The sequence below is a fragment of the Nicotiana sylvestris genome, chromosome 4 (genome assembly GCF_000393655.2).
Source record: "Nicotiana sylvestris chromosome 4, ASM39365v2, whole genome shotgun sequence".
In the NCBI taxonomy this organism is placed as follows: Eukaryota; Viridiplantae; Streptophyta; class Magnoliopsida; order Solanales; family Solanaceae; genus Nicotiana; species Nicotiana sylvestris.
In genome coordinates, this window is record NC_091060.1 from 77,453,167 (window position 1) to 77,473,542 (window position 20,376).

A 20,376-nucleotide genomic window follows, 5' to 3' on the forward strand; every position below is an offset into this window, starting at 1 on the left:
TATAAATATATATATATATATATATATATATATATATATATATATATATATATATATATATATATATATATATATATATAAGCATATCGTACCAAATCAAAAGCATCTCCGGATCAAGTGGAGCACGCCAACTCTCGCTGATCAAGAATCCTAAGAAGGGGGATCGTCAGCTTGCCTACCTGCACCTGTTGGCATAAAACGCAGTACCGGGAATAAGGCGTCACTAAGAATATTGTACTGAGTATGTAAGGCATGGAAATCAATACATAAAAGACATAGATGGAACATGGAATAAAGAAATCAACCTGTAATTCTGAATAACTTTGTAAATTCTGCAACATTTATAGTGTCATGCACGTGCATGCAAATGTCGTGTCATGCATAGGTATGGATGTACATAACATCAACAAGTCTCTGAGGGCATCCCATCATATCGTCTCGGCCACTGTGGGCAACATCATCAACATATACCAACTAATCATGTGGTGGTGTATATAACGCCGTAACCTTTTTCCATATACCATATACATATATTTACATATATACGCATATATAACGCCATCTGGTCATGGGTCAGCGTAAATGAAATGCATAAGAAATACGTTAATAATTTTTTTTCAGAATACCATAAAAATCAATATACCTTTCAGATAAACTTTATCAAATACGTATTTTTCTGAGACCCATGAACAGAAGATATAATAATAATTCACATGGTGAATTGAGAATATAGACACCCCTAGTATTTCTAGGAATAGAGTCATTTATGAAAGTTGTATATTTTGCTCGTTTCATTTGTATTATTTGGATCATGCCAAAAAGAAAGAAGGGATAGCCTTAACATACCCGGAGTAGGGAAAAATCCGTATGATATTCTTGGAAAAGGTTGCACCGTACTCCTTTAAAACCGTAAAATTTTACGTTGCTAAGGTGCTAATAATTCTTGTTGGAATTGATTTGGTCGCAAAAAATCTTGTTGGAATTTCTAACGTTCTGATTATACATTCATGTTTGTCGTTGGAGTCTTTGAGGTTAGTATCGAATTCTTGATTTTTAGTGAGCCTTCAAACTTGCTGATTGTAGTGTTAGAAAGTGAAAACATTAGACATGAAAATGCCTTGTAATGAACCTATTAAGTTGCCACCTAATTAAAGGTGACTAAGAGTCATTTTTTGGGAAGTGGCTTGCTGCCACGTGGGGTGGGGTGGGGTGGGGGTGGGGCGATTTTAGTCTTTATCCATTTATTAGGTAATTAGGTATTGTCCCGTTATCCGGTAATTAACCAATTACCCGTATAATTAAAAATTATCTCAAATTACTTAAAAATTCTACTCATTTTTAATATACTTTATACATCGGTTCTATGGTACCTTGTATGTACTAGTCCATAAATATCGTATATTAGTTCGGATCGTATTTTACCGCAAATCGACAACCTTCAACGAAACTCATTTTTTTTAATTCGTGTACCCTTTATCCTCCATGACACTTATTTATCGCTTGTTATAAATAGTATAAATATGCTAACCTCAAGATAATCCTATCCCCGGGTCTCTGTCAATTAACTGAAGACGAAATTTTATCGTACGAAAAACGCGAGATGTAACAAATCAAATAATACAACACTCCTAGGTGTGATTAGCGCTAAAAAAATATTGCAGCTATTAAAGCAAGAAGGAAAATCAAGGGGTGCTGCTACAAATCAAGTACGCAAAGGTAGTTTGACTTACTCAAAAAATCATCGTGTTGGACCAATCAACTTTTACCATCTGCATCAGGCTAGCAAAGGCCGTTAAAATTGGTTCATTTCAGATGGCTTAGGTTGGGGTTAAAAAAAATTCTCGGTTCCTTTGCGAGGTTTGCTAAAAAAATTATATTTTCACATGTTTGTTTCAAATTTCATTTGAATATCATCACAAAGCAATGCCTTGTTCAAGTAAGAATTTCACCACAAAAGAATGGACCAAGTTTTGAGGATTGTGATCTTGGATCAATCTTGAGGGGACATCATCAAATGTCGCTTTGCAGACATTGCTCCATCTTATATGCTCCTACAATGATCATGAAGATTGTAAACTTGTTGTCAATAATATGGATGATGAGGGTGAGCAGGTTTCAATAGAATGAGTCTTGTGTTGAATCAATGATCACAAGGAAAATAAGTTACGATCTTGTTGGATTTTTTTTCCAGGTGTGCACTCTATTTGTTTTCAATTTATAGTCACCTCGTATGGAGTTTGATAATCATTTCACATAATACCAATAGATTTTATACTCGGTAATATGTGGTTAAAATTTTGGTTTAAATTTATATCATAAGATGGTGGTATGGTGGAAAACGCTTTTTTGGTGATCAGTTTACTGCTAGCACGGGGACAACATTATCCTGCTCTATTACATGTGCAGATAGATGGATCATACCCCTTTTTTAGGGTGTATGCTTGATGAATGTATTGAAAAATAATGAGAAATAGAACGATGGCTAACCATGGTTAGTGGTTACCAAAAAAATGCCACATTTAGATCAAGTTATAAATGTGGAGAATAATTGTCCTACTAAAGCAAAAGGGCCCTCGTGGTACCAACTATGATCCAGTGGGCGATTATTGAAGCTTCAGGCCAGTGTTATCACACCTGAAATAATTTTGATGATGTGAACCAAACTCTTGAGACTAAAAAAAATGCTGCAGAAAGCAAAGGAGACATTGAAGAAGATGCTTCAGGAAGCAAAGGATACATTGCAGTGTCTAAGAAAAGGAGACATGCGTCAGACGTTGAATTTATTTGTTCATATTGTAAATAAGAAAGTTGTGTAATCTAGATGCGCTAAAAATGCATAGTTTAGCATATAGAAATTATCTGTTATCCTGATTACTCCGGGGAAACTTGAAAGCTTGTCTCTCCTCTGCATATGTCGATTAGGTGGTGTACGTATTGTCCCACTATGAGTTCATTGTGTGAAATTCACTTTAAAGCTATTGCATAGTCTTGCTTGCCTATGTGAAAGTCTTGCCTTATGTATGGTGCAAATAATTATTTTTGTTTATGCGAATCAATGTTTTTTTTCCTTTTTTTTTTCTTTCTAATAAAGCAAAAGTATACAAAGCGATGCTAAGTAGGGCTAAGATTTTACTTTATTTCTGCAGCTAACCCCAACATTAATGGAAGAGAATTGACTTGAAGGTGATTTAAAAGAGATCTAGACATAACTTGGGTACGATTTCCTGCTCTTTTCTCCCCTGCCTGGTGTCTGTGAAACTCCATGCCTCCCCAAGACAGTGAATTCCTTGAAATTTGTTATTAGCATTCAAAGAGAGCAAACTTAGCTTCTCTCTTTAATCTTGTGTATTTCTTTAGGCTTAAAATTTGTTTTTAGCTAAGCTATGTACAATGAGAATCTGGGATTCTTCTACTTCACAGAAATTTATTTTCTAATAGCTTAAAGTTTAGGCCTATTAGTTGTTGTTAGTTTCCATGGGAGTAAGCTCAAGCTTCTTTCTTTATTCTTTTTTATCTTTTTTTTTAATCATTATTGTAGAATAAATATAATGATTGTGGTATATTTTTATGGTCGGTTGTTATTGATGATCATTGTTGGCTATTTTTTTAAGTTCAGTGATAATATATTTTTTGTGTGCTCCGCATATATGAAAAATCGTATCATATTGATAAAGATCACCCAATCCTAATGCATTCATGTTATGCTTGCGAGTAATACTCTTACTTTATGGAGAAGCTTTTTGAACATGTAGGCATTTTCTTGTGGCGAGACTGACTTGGGATTGGGTTATTTTGCAGAACATGGATTCAGGTGGACAATTAAATATATAATATTGTGGAAATGTAGCCATTGGGATGACTTACATCAAATTGTAAAATATTAAATCATACTCGAAACCTAAGGTAGAGAATCTATTTAAATTTTGAGTCAAATGTTTATTGGAGAGTCACTTTGATCCCTGTATTATGCAAATATATACTTGACTAGATCAACTTGTCGCTTGGGTTATTGATGGTGACAACTTTCGACCACCAAAAATCATCTCTGTGATAATGAACCGACGTGTAACTTTACAGAACTTATACTCAAGATCCATTGGGACAAAAGAGGAGTCTAGAATTTTTTTATCAAAGCGCTTCGAGATCGATGGCGGAAACAACGAGGGAGTAGGTAATCATGGAGCCAATTACAGGAGCTTTACCTGGATCAGTGGCGGAGGCAGGATCTCCACGAAGGGGTTCAAAAAAAAAAATTGTAACTAGTGAGAATTGAATCCATGATCTTATGTAGATTTTAAACCTCCTTGACCACTAAACTACACTTTTGGATTGTGTTAATGGGGTTCAAAACTTAATATATAAAGGTAAAAAACAGATTTTGCCTTATATATACAGTGTAATTTTTCGGCGAAGGGGGTTCGGAACCCCCTTGCGCCCCTAAATCCGCCCCTGACCTGGATGATCTAAACTAAGAGAAAATTTAAGTCATCTAATGATACCTTGCATCTCATTGTGTACCTGTTTCTGTTGTAAAGATCATATTGTCCCATGCTCTTGCAAATATGTAGATAATATGTCCATTCGTTGTGAAATGGACCGTGAACATTAACTCCATGCAAAAGTAGTATGTTACAAGTAAACTTCCCTTAGGCTTATTGCATTATTAACATGGCATAAAAATATTTCTTTCCTGTAGTCTCCAAATGAAGTCTTCTTTGTGTGTGCAATTTTTTTTTATATGTTTGACTATTTTCAGGCTTCTGGAGAGTTGAAGTGCAACATATTTCAAATAAGTGTGTCATACCGAGTGAAATTTCAGACACAAGGAGTAATCTCTTGTTTGAATTATTGAAATATGTGATTATAATTTTCTAAATGAGCTTGTCAGCATAGCATTGACCTATACATTCTCCTGCTTCACTGGCAATTACCACAAAGTAGACCAGCTGCTATTTGTTAATGTCATCTGTATCCATTTTTATTTTTATCTTACAGGGCTCATTTCAATTGATATTTCTCTCACTGTAACCAATTTAAATAGTTGTATCGATTTTCTCTTGTACGTCTGTTATCATATATTTTTTGAGTTAGATAACCATAATGCACTTTATTGCGCTTGCGGCTCGACTGGTAGGTGAGCTACGTTGAAAGTCCTAAATAAACCTGCTCCCATCCTTTTTTAATAGAAAATATATGTTCTAAAAAAATGTCATTCACCATTATAAGGAAAATAGGACTTTCTTGTTATATTGTGATAAAAAAATATAACTAATTCAATCACTAACTATGCATTTTTAACATTTGAGCTCGGCCCGGGCTCAACACGAGCCTATCCCTAACTAGTTATTTATATATCACCGAGAATTGTGGTAGGATACACTGACAAATCCAAAATTTATGGATTATAGTGGGTGCTCATGGCCTCTTTATAAATTTTTAAAAGTGCATAACTAAAATAGTTTGGCCAAAGCTAATGGGTGCTGAAGCACCCTTACTTCCAAGCATAGATCTGTCATTGGTGGTAAGGATAAGATTTCTTTTTCCTTAATCTGAGATAGCGGGTTCAAGCCTTGAACATAAAAAATTCAGATAAGGAGCACTTTCTCCTTTAATCCGTATTAATCGAGGACTCAAACAGAATATCATACACCAAATGATGAAATTAAAAAATATATATTATTTAACCTAAAATTTAATTATTATGCCAAACAATTAAGGCTACGAGATTTAGGCCACAAGCAACACGATTAAAACAAATTATATCAATCCTTTGAACAAATAAAGTTGATGGAAGTATCGTAATAATAATGACAAAATAAATAATAGAATGAAAATAATAGAGAGAGAGAGAGTAATTCATATGATCGATCTGGATGAATATCTAGTCAATGGTATTATTGAGTGCACAATGAGTAGGGAATTCACTAGAGTTTATATGTATTATAATATGTTACAATGATGGAAAAAGAGGTACATATAACCTAGTCCTAACTGTTTTTTCGCCTCCGGCACGTTTTGAGAGTGATCATAGTTGTTGGACGTGATAAGGCCGAATCCCAATTTTTTTGGAGTTTGTAGATGTTGGGATGGTGATTGTTTGGTCATCTTGGACTTTCTGTGATACACGCCGGATTAGCGGACTTAAGAGAATGATTTTTAGGTCAAAATCATAGCTTTGGAGTGCTTTAAAAGGTTCAAGATCAAGTGTGGCTATATTAGAAATTAAGGATATTTAGGCTAGCTTTAATTTGGCTCTACTTAGATTACTTAATAGCTTAAGGATATATGGGCCATTTGCCCAACTACCACCTTAATATAAATAGTCTCTTGTACTCATTTTGAGGGGAATCTTATGATGGATTGACAAGCACCTTTGAGAGGTTTAGGGCATCTTAGTTTTCTCTTTATTTACCATATTTTTCTTATATTATCTATGTTAGGTTAATTTTGTATGAGTTTATGTGCATACTTGTAACGACCCGAGCGGTCGTTTTGAGATTTAGCGTTTTATTCGGTGGTTTGAGACTTTGAGTAGCTTCATATTATGCGTTATGACTTGCACGTATAATTGATTTCGGTTTTCGAGCTGTTCGGGATTGATTTGGAAGAATGATTCTCGTTTTAGAAGCTTTAAGTTTGAAAAGTTGACCAAGATTTGACTTTTGGGTAAACGGACTCGGAATCGGATACTGATTATTCTAATAGGTTCGCATGATGATTTTAGACTTGTACGTATGTTCGAATTTGGTTTTGGAGGTTCCTAGAAGAATTCGACACTATTTGTCGAAAATTGGCAATTTGAAGAACTTAAGAGTTTATAAGTTTGACCAAGAGTTGACTTTGATGTTATTAGACTCCAATTGGTGTTCCGAGACTTTTGATAGGTCTATATAGTTGAATTAAATTTGTGTGCAAAGTTTGAAAGTAATCCGAAGTGTTTAAGTGTGATTCAGACACTCTTTTGAAAGAATGAAAATTTAACAACTTAAGAAAAATTCTTTTCGGTTTGAGCCTCAATTCTTTGTTGTGATGTTCCCATGGTTGTTTTAAGATTTTGGCTAAGTTTGGATGATGTATTTGTACTTGTTAGTATGATTGGATGGGGTCCCGAGGGGTTCGGGTGTGTTTTGGATCATTGGGTGAGAAACTAGTTATATTAAAGATTTGAAGTTTGACCATGGTCAATATCGGATCAAGAAGATATATTTTTGGTGTTTTGAGTGCGCAAGCAGGTTCGTAGCGTATTTTATGATTGAAATGCATATATGATTTGTGTCCGGGAGGTTCCGAATGAGTTTTGGGTGCTAAAACGAAGATTTTCTTAATGCTATTTTTTTCCTGAGGTAAATAATTACAAAAATGCCATTGAAATTTTCAGATTTCATTTAAATCTTCAAAACATCATATCTCCCTCATTTTAAGGCCAAATTAGGTGATTCAAGAGGTTATCTTGGATGTAGGGATGACAATGGGGTGGTGCGGATGCGGGACAGTGCGGGTTTAGATACATGCAGGGCGGTGCAGGTTTAAACATATGTGGGTGCGGGGCAGGTCAAAATAAAAAAAAATTAAATCTATGCGGGTGTGATGCGGGTGCGGGTTTAAAAACTTCATCAAAGAAGGAAAATATAACTTTTTGACTTTCTAAAGATGAAATTGATTCCACGTAATATATTGAAGCAAAATAAAGTCTCATATTGTTTCAAAAGTAAGATCACGACTTGATCTTTCTCTTAGTAAATTACAGTAATATATCTTATTTCACCTTTTTCCCCTTCCATTCTTTTTTTTTTGGTACCAAAGATAAATATTATATATTAAGTAAACATATGCGTACAGAGATGTTGGTGCCCAGGTTGCACCTTATTACAAACTAAGTCACTGGTAGTAGTAGTTACCATATTACAAACTAAGTCATTACTATTAGTAGCTATATTATTTGTAACATCCATAGTGGATCTATTACTACAACATCAAAAGAAATTTGGGATGATGTTATAGTTGTTCCTTCCATGCATTGTAGGTTGTTGATCTGTCAAGTCACCTGCAGTTAGTGGTAGTGAACTGTAACGATCCTACCGACCCTTTCATGAGTTACCGCTCTGTTTCCCCTATTTCTGCTTCTTTGTGTGTTGTTCAGCTGTATTTCATCGCATCGTGTTGGTTAGTTTGGGTTCAGAGTGGTTTTGTAGAGAAATGAGACACTTAGTCTCTTAAGTTGGCCTTTTAGTTGAAAAAGTCAACCGGAAGTTGACTTGTGAGTAAATAATCCCGGAACTTGGTTTTTATGGTTCGGATAGCTTCCTGAGATGATTTGGGACTTAAGAGCGTGATTGGAATTTTGACGCTTTCCGGTTGGTAGTAGAAATTTTGATATAGGGGCTGGAATGGAATTTCGGAAATTGGAGTAGGTCTGTTATGTTATTTGGGATATGTGTGTAAAATTTAAGGTCATTCGGACGAGGTTTGATAGACTTTTTGATCGAAAGTGGAATTTGGAAGATTTGGAATTCTTAGGCTTGAATCCGAGGGTGATTTGATGTTTTGATGTTGTTTTGAGCATTCCGAACGTTGGAACAAGTTTGAATAACGTTATGGGATGTATTGGCATGTTTGGTTGAGGTCCCAAGGGCCTCGGGTGAGTTTCGGGAGGTTAACAGATTAAATTCTTGTTTTTGGAAGTTGCAGATTTCTTCAGGTTTCTGTTGCAGAGTTTTGCTATTCGCGTTCGCGAGATGGCCCTCGCGTTCGCGAAGAGATGTTCAGTGAGGCAGGCCAGTTGCCCTTAGCATTTCCGATGTTGGTACAACATTCGCGAAGGTTGCGTCTGAATGTGTATTGCGAACGCGTGGCATAGTTCGCGTTCACGTAGAAGGGTGAATCAGACTTGGACATCATGCCCTAAGGCATCACGTTCGCGACTGGAGGAACACATTCGCATAGGCTAAGTTGAGTAAGGTATCGTGTTCGCGAGGTGGTGTTTGCATTCGCGTAAGAGGAAAGTTGAGCTATGATCTTTTTGTGCTTCGCGAACGCGAGGCTTTGACCGCGTTCGCGAAGAAGGAATTAATGCCTGGGCAGAATGTTTAAATAGTTGCCTTCGCGATTTTTGGTCTATTTTCCACCATTGTTGAGCGATTTTGAAGCCTTTTGAGAAGTATTGAAGAGGGATAGAAGGGAAACACTTGGAGGTAAGATTTGTGAACTCAATACTCGATTCTATGGTGATTTGTACCTAATTAGACATGAACTTTATGGGATTTAAAGCCTAAAATTGGGGAATTAGGGCTTGAAATTGGAGACTTTGATTTAGGGATTTGACGGGTCGTTTATGGTCGTATTTTGATGTATTTGGTATGTATGAACTCGTGGGAGTGTAAGGATTCTAGTTTTGTGATTTTTATCGAAATTCGAAAGGTGGGCCCGGGGGTTGGGTTTGGAAATTTCGGGATTTTTATGTAACTTGGTTATTTTCGAGTGGGCTTTGTTCCTCTAGAATATTTTTATGGTATGAATATGATTTTGGTTAGATTTGGAGCAATTGGAAGCCGATTCGAGGGGCAAAGGTGTTGCATCCCGCATTTTCGTACGTTAAAATTTCGTCGTAAGTTAATCGACGTAAGTGCAGGAATGAGATTATTTTGAAATTATAAGTATTATGCTATTTCAAACAAGGAATAAGTAAATTCGTGAAGGTGAGAGGGAAAGAAAATCGAAGAAAGTTTCGTCATCGAAGTTTGTCGATTTTGGATAAAATACGGTCCGAGCTATAATACTCGGTATTTATGGACTAGTGTCATACAAGGTACCACATGGCCATGATAGTAAGGTGTATAAAGTGTATTAAAAGTGAGTATCATTTTATGTAATTTGAGATAATTCTTAATTATATGTGTAATTGGTTATTTATTGGGTAATGTGATATTACTTAAATATTTAATAGATTATTGGGTAATGATTAAACCCCCCAACTAAGGAATTAGGTGGCAGCACCCCAATCCCATTTAAATGACTCATTTAGTCTTGCATAGATGTCATCTTTGGAAGGATTGAGATGGTTTAGTCATCCAACTAGTGGGCCACACCCAAAAGATTTCCATAACTAGTAAAGATATCACATTACTTCACATTTTTTGGCAAGGTAAGTTCATATGTCTTACAAACCAAATACGTGAGTTGCAAAACATTTGATAACATACTAAATCCATGGCTGATCGTGAGCTCTTTAAAGAGTAAAACGAATCTGTACCAAAAAATTGATAACGTTGGTCGATTGATTTTGTAAAATGTGAATTGCAAATTCTAAGAGAATCGGTTCAGGTATGTTAAGGCTATCCCTTCTTTCTTTTTGGCATGATCTATACGATACGAACTAAATGAGAAAATGCACAACTTCCATAAATAACTCTATTCATAGAAGTATTAGAAGTACCTGTGTTCTTGAATTCCCATATGTCTTATTATTCTATCATCTGTTCATGGATCTCAGAAAACATGTAAGTTGATAAAGTCTATTTCATGATATTAATCAGAGGCATAATGGTTTTATGGCATTCCAAAAGATTTTATTAACGTACTTCTCATACATTGCATTCATTTACATGTGCATTCACCCATGACTCAGACGGCGTTATATACGCGTATATATGTATATATATGTATATGAGATATGGGAAAAGGTTACAGCGTTATATACGCACCACTACCTTATCATCTGGTATACGATGATGATGTTGCCCGCAATGGCTGAAATATGACTCAAACGGCATTATATACGCGTATATATGTATATGAGATATGGGAAAGGTTATGGCGTTATACGCACCACCACCTGATCAGCAGGTATACGTTGATGATTTTGCCCACAGTGGCCGAGATGATATGAAGGGATCCCCTCAGAGGCTTGATGATGTTATGAACACATGTACCTATGCACGACATGACATTTATACGTATATGTATGACATTTTAAATATTAAAGAATTTCACATAACTATTCAGATTTACATGTTGAGTCTTTTACTCCATGTTTCTCTCATGTCTATTGTCTACTGATTTTTATTTCTTACATACTCAGTACATTATTTGTACTGACGTCCTTTTTTGCTTAGGGACTCTACGTTTTATTCCCGCAGGTCTCGATAGACAGGTCGAGAGTACTCTAAGTAGGCGATCAGTTTAGCGAAAGATGTTGGTGCACTCCATTTGCTCCGGGGTTGCTTGTTTGGTCAGTATAATTTAGATGTGTATTGTTTGGTATGGCGGGGCTCTGTCCCGACCTTTACGATATTATGTATTCTTAGAGACTTGTAGATAGATGTCATGTATATGGATTCTTGTGTGGCCTTGTTGGCCTATGTTTTGAGTATACAAAGGATCATGTCGGCCTTATAGGCCCGTACATCATATGTATAAGTTTGGATTACATGTTGGATCATCTAATGTCGAGTATTTCCCCATGTTTATTCTACTTATCTCATGATAGCCTCTCTGGCTCATTTACCTATGATAGTATGATACGAAAAGATACGTTATGTTGGTACTTGGTTGAGTAAGGTATCGGGTGCCCGTCGTGGCCCATTGGTTTGGGATGTGACAAAAGTGGTATCATAGCAATTATGTCCTAGGGAGTCTACAAGCCGTGTCTAGTAGAGTCTTGTTTATGGGTGTGTCTTGCACCACACTTATAAGTAGGAGGCTACGGGGCATTTATGACTGTCACTCTTTCTTCCTACTCTAGATCGTGTGGTAGAGCTCAGTTGTAAGAACTCAATTTTCTAAACTCTATCTTACTTATAGCATGACGATACCTACATCCAAAAAGACGGTTGGTAAGAGATATAGCTATGGAAGGGTTGAGTCAGAGGAACTCGTTTTTTGCATCATGCTTATGATGGATAAATATGAGGTATTCAGTAGATCATGTGTATACTAAGATATGTAAGCTTTTTGATAAGGATCCCTAAGGTAAGAATGCATATCCACTCTTACGGTAAAAAGGAATAAGGAGGGAGACACAAGTTTCAGCAAGTAAAAGAAGCAAGGTGAAGAAGGGTACGAGACACCCAATTAATGAGGATTATCAGTATTACAGTTCCGGCAGAAAAATATAAGCGTTGTGAGTTAACCTCAATAGTAACAGAGGTATGTTTAATTGGCCACATCCATCTTAGTTATACCTTATTGGGGGCTAACAGGTGTAGATTAAGAAAAGGACAAGATATCAGGATCCAGCTGGGGTTAGAGTAATCCAAAATGGTGAATTGATTGTTTGCGTTAGTAGACATTTCCGAAGGATATTGCAAATGTGCTAATAGATCTCCTTGTGAAACACCCAGATGGCGCACTATAAAATGATACAACTAGATATGAAACTCTAAAGATAGACACTGGAAGGCTTGAAGGAATAAATTTTACCTTAGTGTGGCTCACGTCCCTAGTAGAGCGAGAACATTAAGCAACCCGTAGAGCCACTGGATGGAGCAAAGGGGAGCTAAAAGCAAAAGAATGTCTTGTTCGAGTTTTCAGAATAAAGTGATAGGCATAAATGTTAGCGGGAAATAAGAAAAGAGTTAATGAATCATTATGAGTAAGATATGATACATGGATGACAACGGTAGATCAAAAGATAATAGTATTACAGAATCTATAGTTAAGTGAAGGAAAAGACGAGAGGTGACAAGCCTTAGGACAACAAAAGAGTATAGGCCATAATGTCATATCCTCACTTCCAAAAATAAGTTCGTGACTCCAATGCAACTACTGGAAGGAAAAGTCAGACCCCAAAATAATAGAAATCAGTATGCACCGGTGAACAATATAAACTAAACGTGAACTGGGGACTGAGTGATATGATAATAGTCGGAAGCATGAGAATTTCAGAGATTGCGGGATAATAGAATGGACGACAAAAGAATATCCTTTAAAGGTCATTCAGGAAGACGCTTCCCTAAAGCAATCAATATGAACAAAGTTAAGCTTAAGAGAATATGTGCGCCAGTTACACTAAGTGTCATCCTTGCGAGTAAGGAATTTTGTTATCCTTGGTACAAAAAGCATTACTACAAGGCGAGTAAGGGTAATCGATGATGTGAAAAGACGCCAAAGATGAAGAGGTAAAACATCTATAGGTAGATCGTCGTAACTCCAACTCTTAGTACTCCCCTAAAGGGGGGAATATGGAGTGATGTGGCGTGAAGTCATAATTTAGTGGTTCCAGTAATCATGGAGTGGTAAAGGAAGAATGCGGTAAGATGATAAAAGTGATGAGATTGCACTTATCCAAATCCTACAGATATGCTACGATTCCAAAACATTATGCAAACACGACGTCAAGGAGGGGAAGTAAGGGTTCCGGCCCGAGATAAAAAAAAAGCCATTATGAGAGGTAAGTTAAGACAAATGAAATAACCCAAGAAAGTTTATGTGAAATATTTATATGAGAATGGGCCAATGAGCAGTTAGCAGTTGATTCAGGAAGATCCTGGTTAGGGCTAGACAAGAAGATACAGACAAATCAATAGATTATTCAAGATAAACATAGTAAAACCCAGTATAGTGAATGTTGCCTCGTAGTTATGACATTATGACTTTTGAGAAATATTCAGATAGGAGTTTGGGTAGTCAAAGGTACCATATGAGTGTTACGGAGATAAAAGAGAGTGCCACTGGGAAGACAGTCAAAATATCAGTTTAGAAGCAACACTACAAGCACAAGGGCGTAGAAATAAGTAACTACGAATAATTATAGATGAGGAAGAACATAAAATTTTTTGCCGAGTATACGATGTAATAAGCTCACTGTTTTACAAGAATCAGAAAGTCCTCCCTAAATACTACAATGAAATACTAGATTAGGAAATAAGGAAGAAGACTTCAACCTAAGCATAATGACCTAAAGAGGAAATGGTCGTGTAACAACAGTCTCACAACAGCATTGTAAGTGCTCCAAAGAAAGTGGCACCTACCATGGCTAATGAATGGGAAGTAAAATCAAAAGTAATATTCGAGATCATATGAGTTTCCCGAAAACTCTGGAATGCGTGGGAACTAAAATAAGCTAAGTATGCACGCAACAAGGGGATAGAAAGACCAGAAAAAGTAATAGCTTACGTTTAAAGAAAGCTGAGAAGGAACGCAAGGAATTATTCAATCAATGATCTAGAGTTAGTTACGTTATGAACGCGCTTAAGAGTTCAGAGTATTATCCATGCAACATATATGTTGATAATCATAATTTCGTAGAATATTCCGGTATAAGTTTAAAAAAAAGAATTGAGCCCAGGTCATGGACAATGGATCAAATTGTTATAAGATTGAATCATAGATATTCCATAGTGTCCTTGAAGGGATAAAGTAATAACTAACACCATGAGCCGCAGATCGGAAGATAGCTTAATTTTACATTAAGGTTAACCAGAGGAAAGAGGAAACTAAAGAGTTACATCAACTAAGTAAATCAGGAGTTTGATTATTGGACCCAGGAAATTATGGACATCGTGATTGAGAACATTGTAGAATCACTCTTAATATCAGAGGTGGAAGAGAGATAGTACATTAGCCATATTTTATGAAAGCTCTACGATAAAACCAGGGTACCAGCCTATAAGAAGTCAACATGAAGCTCCTACCTGGATTGTGTATACACTAGTGGTGCATGTATCATAATAGAGCTTCAAGTTATGGACGTGAATTATACCTATATGGAAGGGAGGTCGTGAAAGAGATAGAAAATACGATGCGAGATTTTAAAGTAAGTAAGGTAAAGGTGAACAACGTACGAGATACTCAAATGCAGAAGGCTGTGAATAGTCCATACTTCGGATAGAAGGCTAGAAACATGGGGATTCCGTATCCAGGAATGATAGCAGCATCGTCAATGGTATATTTTCCAGCCTATAGGTTCTAGGTACCGAGAGATCTAGACAAGAGAGTAAAGAAGAGTTGGAGACGATGAAATATCTCGCTTGATGTTCCAAAATAATACAAGAAAATCTATGGTGAAGCAAGATTGCGAGCAGTATAAATGGATATATGTAGGTCACAAGCTAAGGTATGATATAGAGACAAGGTTTTAGGAAGACAAGAGTAAGAACAAGAAAGGGTGAGTGAGAAGATGACAAGAATGGATAAGTCCTCGGGATTAAGCCCATGAAAAATGAGAGACCTGATGGTTTCTCTAAATTATACAAAGTTCAGTATAGCCTAAATGAACTCAAACGAGTCTAAGACTAATGGCATTTAAAAGAGATGGAAAATGTTGCCCTGACAGTACAATGAGGGTGTAATTGTGATAGATAAAGGATGACGTTTGGGCCTTTGATTGAGTAATGATTTAAAGAGGATTTTATGAATTGTACGGGATTAAAATACCCACGTAAGGTGGATCACATTGGGATGCTATGAAATACGGTTATGAAAGTATAGTATCTCCCCCAGGTGGATTAGTCTAATCACTTCAAATATCCCCCGATGAGACGTAAGTCCTAGTGGCAAGGTATTACGTAAAAAAGTTTTAAGTTATCAGTAGTATATTGTAGATCAAGATTGAGGTGAATCAACAATGGATGGACAACAGTCACAAAGTATAAGATGAAACTAGGCCTTCATTATTAAACAGTAAATTAAAGGACTTAGATTTATACATATGGATAAGCAATGAAAGCAACCTGGAGTTCAGTAGAAGACCTCGGTAATGATAAATTGATGTAAGAGTTATGGTATAATATGACCTACCTAGATGTAGTAAATTCATATGAATGGATAACCGGGTCTATGAAATAAGATATAGCAATGTTCGTAAGTTCAATAAAGTATCGGGCAAAGAACTTCAATATAGGATAAATGCCCAAAGAGACATCTTTTCAAGCTCCGTATATGCTTACAAAGTGACGCCTAGAGATTGGATAAAAAATTGGAGGAAAAAGGAGAGAAGAGTCGCATAGGCGCACATACAAAAAATGGGTCGTACAAGCTGCATGACAGAAGGTAGCAAGAATTACGAAATTGGAAAGAGTCCGACCACAAGTCGTGGTGTGAGAAATAGGCTTAAAGGGGTGAATGCCCTGGCTTTTGGAATTATTCATAGAATAGTTGCCTAGATGGCAAGAATAGTTCTAAATATTCACAAGAACTATAGATTATGATAATCACAAGTGCATCAGTCAACATTCGAGGACGAATGTTCCAAAGGGGGGACTGATGTTACATCCCACATTTTCGTATGTTAAAATTTCGTCGTAAGTTAATCGACGTAAGTGCAGGAATGAGATTATTTTGGAATTATAAGTATTATGCTATTTCAAACAAGGGATAAGTAAATTCGTGAAGGTGAGAGGGCAAGTAAATCGAAGAAAACGAGTTTCGTCAAAGTTTGTCAATTTCGGATAAAATACGGTCCGAGCTATAACACTCGGTATTTATAAACTAGTGTCATACAAGGTACCACATGACCATGATAGTAAGGTGTATAAAGCGTATTAAAAGTGAGTATTATTTTATGTAATTTGAGATAATTCTTAATTATGTGGGTAATTAGTTAATTATTAGGTAATGGGATATTACCTAAATATTTAATAGATTATTGGGTAATGATTAAACCCCCCAACTAAGGAATTAGGTGGTAGCACCCCAATCCCATTTAAATGACTCATTTATCCTTGCATAGATGTCATCTTTGGAAGGATTGGGGTGACTTAGTCATCCTACTAGTGGGCCACACCCAAAAGATTTCCATAACTAGTAAGATATCACATTACTTCACATTTTTTGGCAAGGTAAGTTCATATGTCTTAGAAACCAAATACGTGAGTTGCAAAACATTTGATAACATACCAAATCCATGGTTGATCGTGAGCTCTTTAAAGAGCAAAACGAATCCGTACTAAAAAATTGATAACGTTGGTTGATTGTTTGTAAAGCGTGAATTGCAAATTCTAAGAGAATCGGTTCAGGTATGTTAAGGCTATCCCTTCTTTCTTTTTGGCATGATCTATACGATACGAACAAAATGAGAAAATGCACAACTTTCATAAATGACTCTATTCATAGAAGTATTAGAAGTACATGTGTTCTTGAATTCCCATATGTCTTATTATTCTATCATCTGTTCATGGATCTCAGAAAATACGTAAGTTGATAAAGTCTATTTCATGATATTAATCAGAGGCATAATGGTCTTATGGCATTCCGAAAGATTTTATTAACGTATTTCTCATGCATTGCATTCATTTACATGTGCATTCATCTATGACTCAGACGGCGTTATATATGCGTATATATGTATATAGGATATGGGAAAAGGTTAAGGCGTTATATACGCACCACCACTTGATCAGCTGGTATACGATGATGATGTTGCCCACAATAGCTGAAATATGATTCAGACGGCATTATATACGCGTATATATGTATATATATGTATATGGGATATGGGAAAGGTTATGGCGTTATATACGCACCACCACCTGATCAGCTTGTATACGTTGATGATTTTGCCAACAGTGGCCGAGATGGTATGAAGGGATGCCCTCAGAGGCTTGATGATGTTATGAACACATGTACCTATGCACGACATGACATTTATACGTATATGCATGACATTTTAAATATTAAAGAATTTCACATAGCTATTCAGATTTACATGTCGAGTCTTTTACTCCATGTTTCTCTCATGTCTATTGTCTACTGATTTTTATTCTTTACATACTCGGTATATTATTTGTACTAACGTCCCTTTTCCCTTTGGACGCTGTGTTTCATGCCCGCAGGTCCCGATAGATAGGTCGAGAGTCCTTCAAGTAGGCTATCATCTCAGTAGAAGATGTTGATGCACTCCATTTGCTCCGGAGTTGCTTGTTTGGTCAGAATAATTTAGATGTGTATTGTCTGGTATGGCGGGGCTCTGTCCCGACCTTTACAATATTATGTATTCTTAGAGGCTTGTAGATAGATTTCATGTACACGGATTCTTATGTGGCCTTGTCGACCTATGTTTTGAGTATACAAAGGATCATGCTGGCCTTATAGGCCCGTACGTCATATGTATAAGTTTGGATTCCATGTTAGATCATCCAATGTCGAGTATTTCTCCATGTTTTATTCTACTTATCTCACGATAGCCTTTCTGGCTCATTTACCTATGATAGTTTGATATTGTTTGCCATAAAAATGGTAACAACAATTAAATTTTTAAATGGGATTCTAAAAATACGTGATCTATTCTCGAGCTAGTTGTTGGAGCAGTTGATGCTAAGAATGTGAAGTTTAACGATGAAATGAAAGCTAAAACGAGGCAGTAAACGAACCGAGGGGCCTATTACCCGGATGCAGGACTGGTCGATGGGGGATCTCGGGGTCGATGTTCGGGTCGAGCTCGAGCTATCGGGGATGATCGGGAATGGGATAATAGATAAAATATGATTAAACAAAACTCTTTATGGCCAATACCAATCGATAAGATGAAGAACAAGTAAGAGAACGATGAATATTAAAGTGGCCTCGGGCCAGTGAGAACGATCAAATTAGAAAGAAAAAAGAGAGAGAGAGAGATATTATTGATCTTGTGGAGAAATGGAGCAACATCATCCTGCTATAAGGTAGTGCGAGTTCCCTTTGTATAGGAGGGGAACCCGACTACTAGTACATGGTCATTAACTATAAAGTATGGAGATGGGACGGCTTGACGCGACGCCTCAGCATAGGTTCTGGATAGGCCGGCCCTGTCAGACTTAGCCGTGCGCCTTGGGAGCTTCCCCCTCAGTCCTGGCTTCTCTTTCCGTCTTCCCTGAGTCGGGCCTCGACGAGCCCCGAGGGAGGGGATTCGGTCGTGGCTCCACGCCCTCGGGGTCTCGAGGCATTTCTTCCGGAATGTATTGATAGCGAGAAATTAAGTCCTCTGATTTTCGCCGCACACAGATAGTCTCCGCGTTTCCTAGAACGAAGTGAAGGGAAATGATTTTGACACTTGACTCCTCGAGCTTCTTATAGCAACATCACACCAGTGATGCAACCTATGGCGCGAGCTTTGTGGCAACCGGGGCATCCCACGGATTTGTGTATTTTGACTTCATTCGATGCACTGCCGATTCCCATTCTCCAAGGCGACTGTACCACCGTTGATTCGATTTTTCAAGAATGCAACTGTGTCCGTCGGTCAATCTTCTAAAGCCTCGGTGACCGTGTCGTAACCCCCTATAATGGGGGTGCCTTATCATTGTTTTTCCTATCCCAGTGCCTTCGCTGGCTTATTTGCCCATTCCTTCTTATCATCTTATTCTATCCTTGAACATCATGCTTAGGGCTCATGGCCTCAAGGCTGTTTGGCGGAGCTCCCTTAGATTGTGTCGTGGTCTTTTGCCGGGGCTTCCCTTTGTCGAGCACAATCATGCTGTCCTGTTGCTGCTATGGTTGTTGACATGTTTTGCTGTGGCTGTTGCTGTTGGCCCGAGGTGGTGATGGACGGGGGCCAACTTTCCTTGTTCACAGAAAGCCCTTCGAATTACATACTGCTGATCAAAAGGGGGCTCGTATTATACACCGCTACTCACCTTCATACCTCGGCTCGACATGGTGCTCTGCCCCGAGCTGGGGCACGGCCAGACGTTCCAAGAAGTGGATTCTAAGTAGCCGTGAAAGCGGGACCGAGGCTTGTTCGGGCCGCTGTCTCTCCGAGGTTCTCTTGGCCAGCGAGGGTCCTCGAGCTTCGGAGAGCTATGACATTTTTTCGTCCCTCCCTGCTACTCACCTTATCTCTTGGGGATATTAGTGCGGAAGGCTGGGATGAAGTTTACTTTATTGACTTCTGCTTTCGATTCTTGCCTTATTTTTGTATGCTCTCGTGCCCTTCGAGGCCTTTTGAATGTCTTTCTTTATTATTGACCGCTGATATCTGACTAAGGTGCGAGCGTTCTTTCCGATCCTCTATTGATCAACATGGCTCTTTTCTGAGCCCATTGTTGTACCTCGCTCCAAGCCTAAATTAATCTGATAGGCCCGGGCTGTTGGGCCCTCCGAGTTGTAAGGAGATAATATGCTGAGTTTTGGAGCTTTTCGAGAATGTTATCCTGAATGGAGGTCAGCTTTGGGTACCTAGGGGTCCCTTTTGATCTTGATACAGATAGCTTTTTGAAGCATATAGGATAGACTTATGTTGAGGAGTTGTCTGTACTCAGCCGCTGCCTCGAGCCTTCGTGGAGCTTTCGTGGTCGGAGCTTCCTGTGTTATTCCTCTTTTTAGAAAAAGGAACCATGAGACCAGGTACTGTCACACCTCCTTTTTACTTACACCCCGTAAAGGGCATAAAGGGAGTTTTTCCAATTAAAGGACAATCGAAACGGGATTAATTTGTTTAAAGATTCAGAGTCGCCACTTGGAGAT

The 20,376-nt window shown here is 37.5% G+C and overlaps 1 long non-coding RNA gene across 1 annotated transcript; it reads left to right on the top strand.

The window, feature by feature from the left end:
* Positions 1–1,610: 1,610 nt before the first annotated feature.
* LOC104224122 (uncharacterized) lies at positions 1,611–4,583 on the top strand. Its single transcript, XR_011406561.1, has 4 exons — positions 1,611–2,191; positions 3,147–3,214; positions 3,799–3,903; positions 4,078–4,583. It is a non-coding gene; the product is annotated as an uncharacterized lncRNA (long non-coding RNA).
* Positions 4,584–20,376: the final 15,793 nt, after the last annotated feature.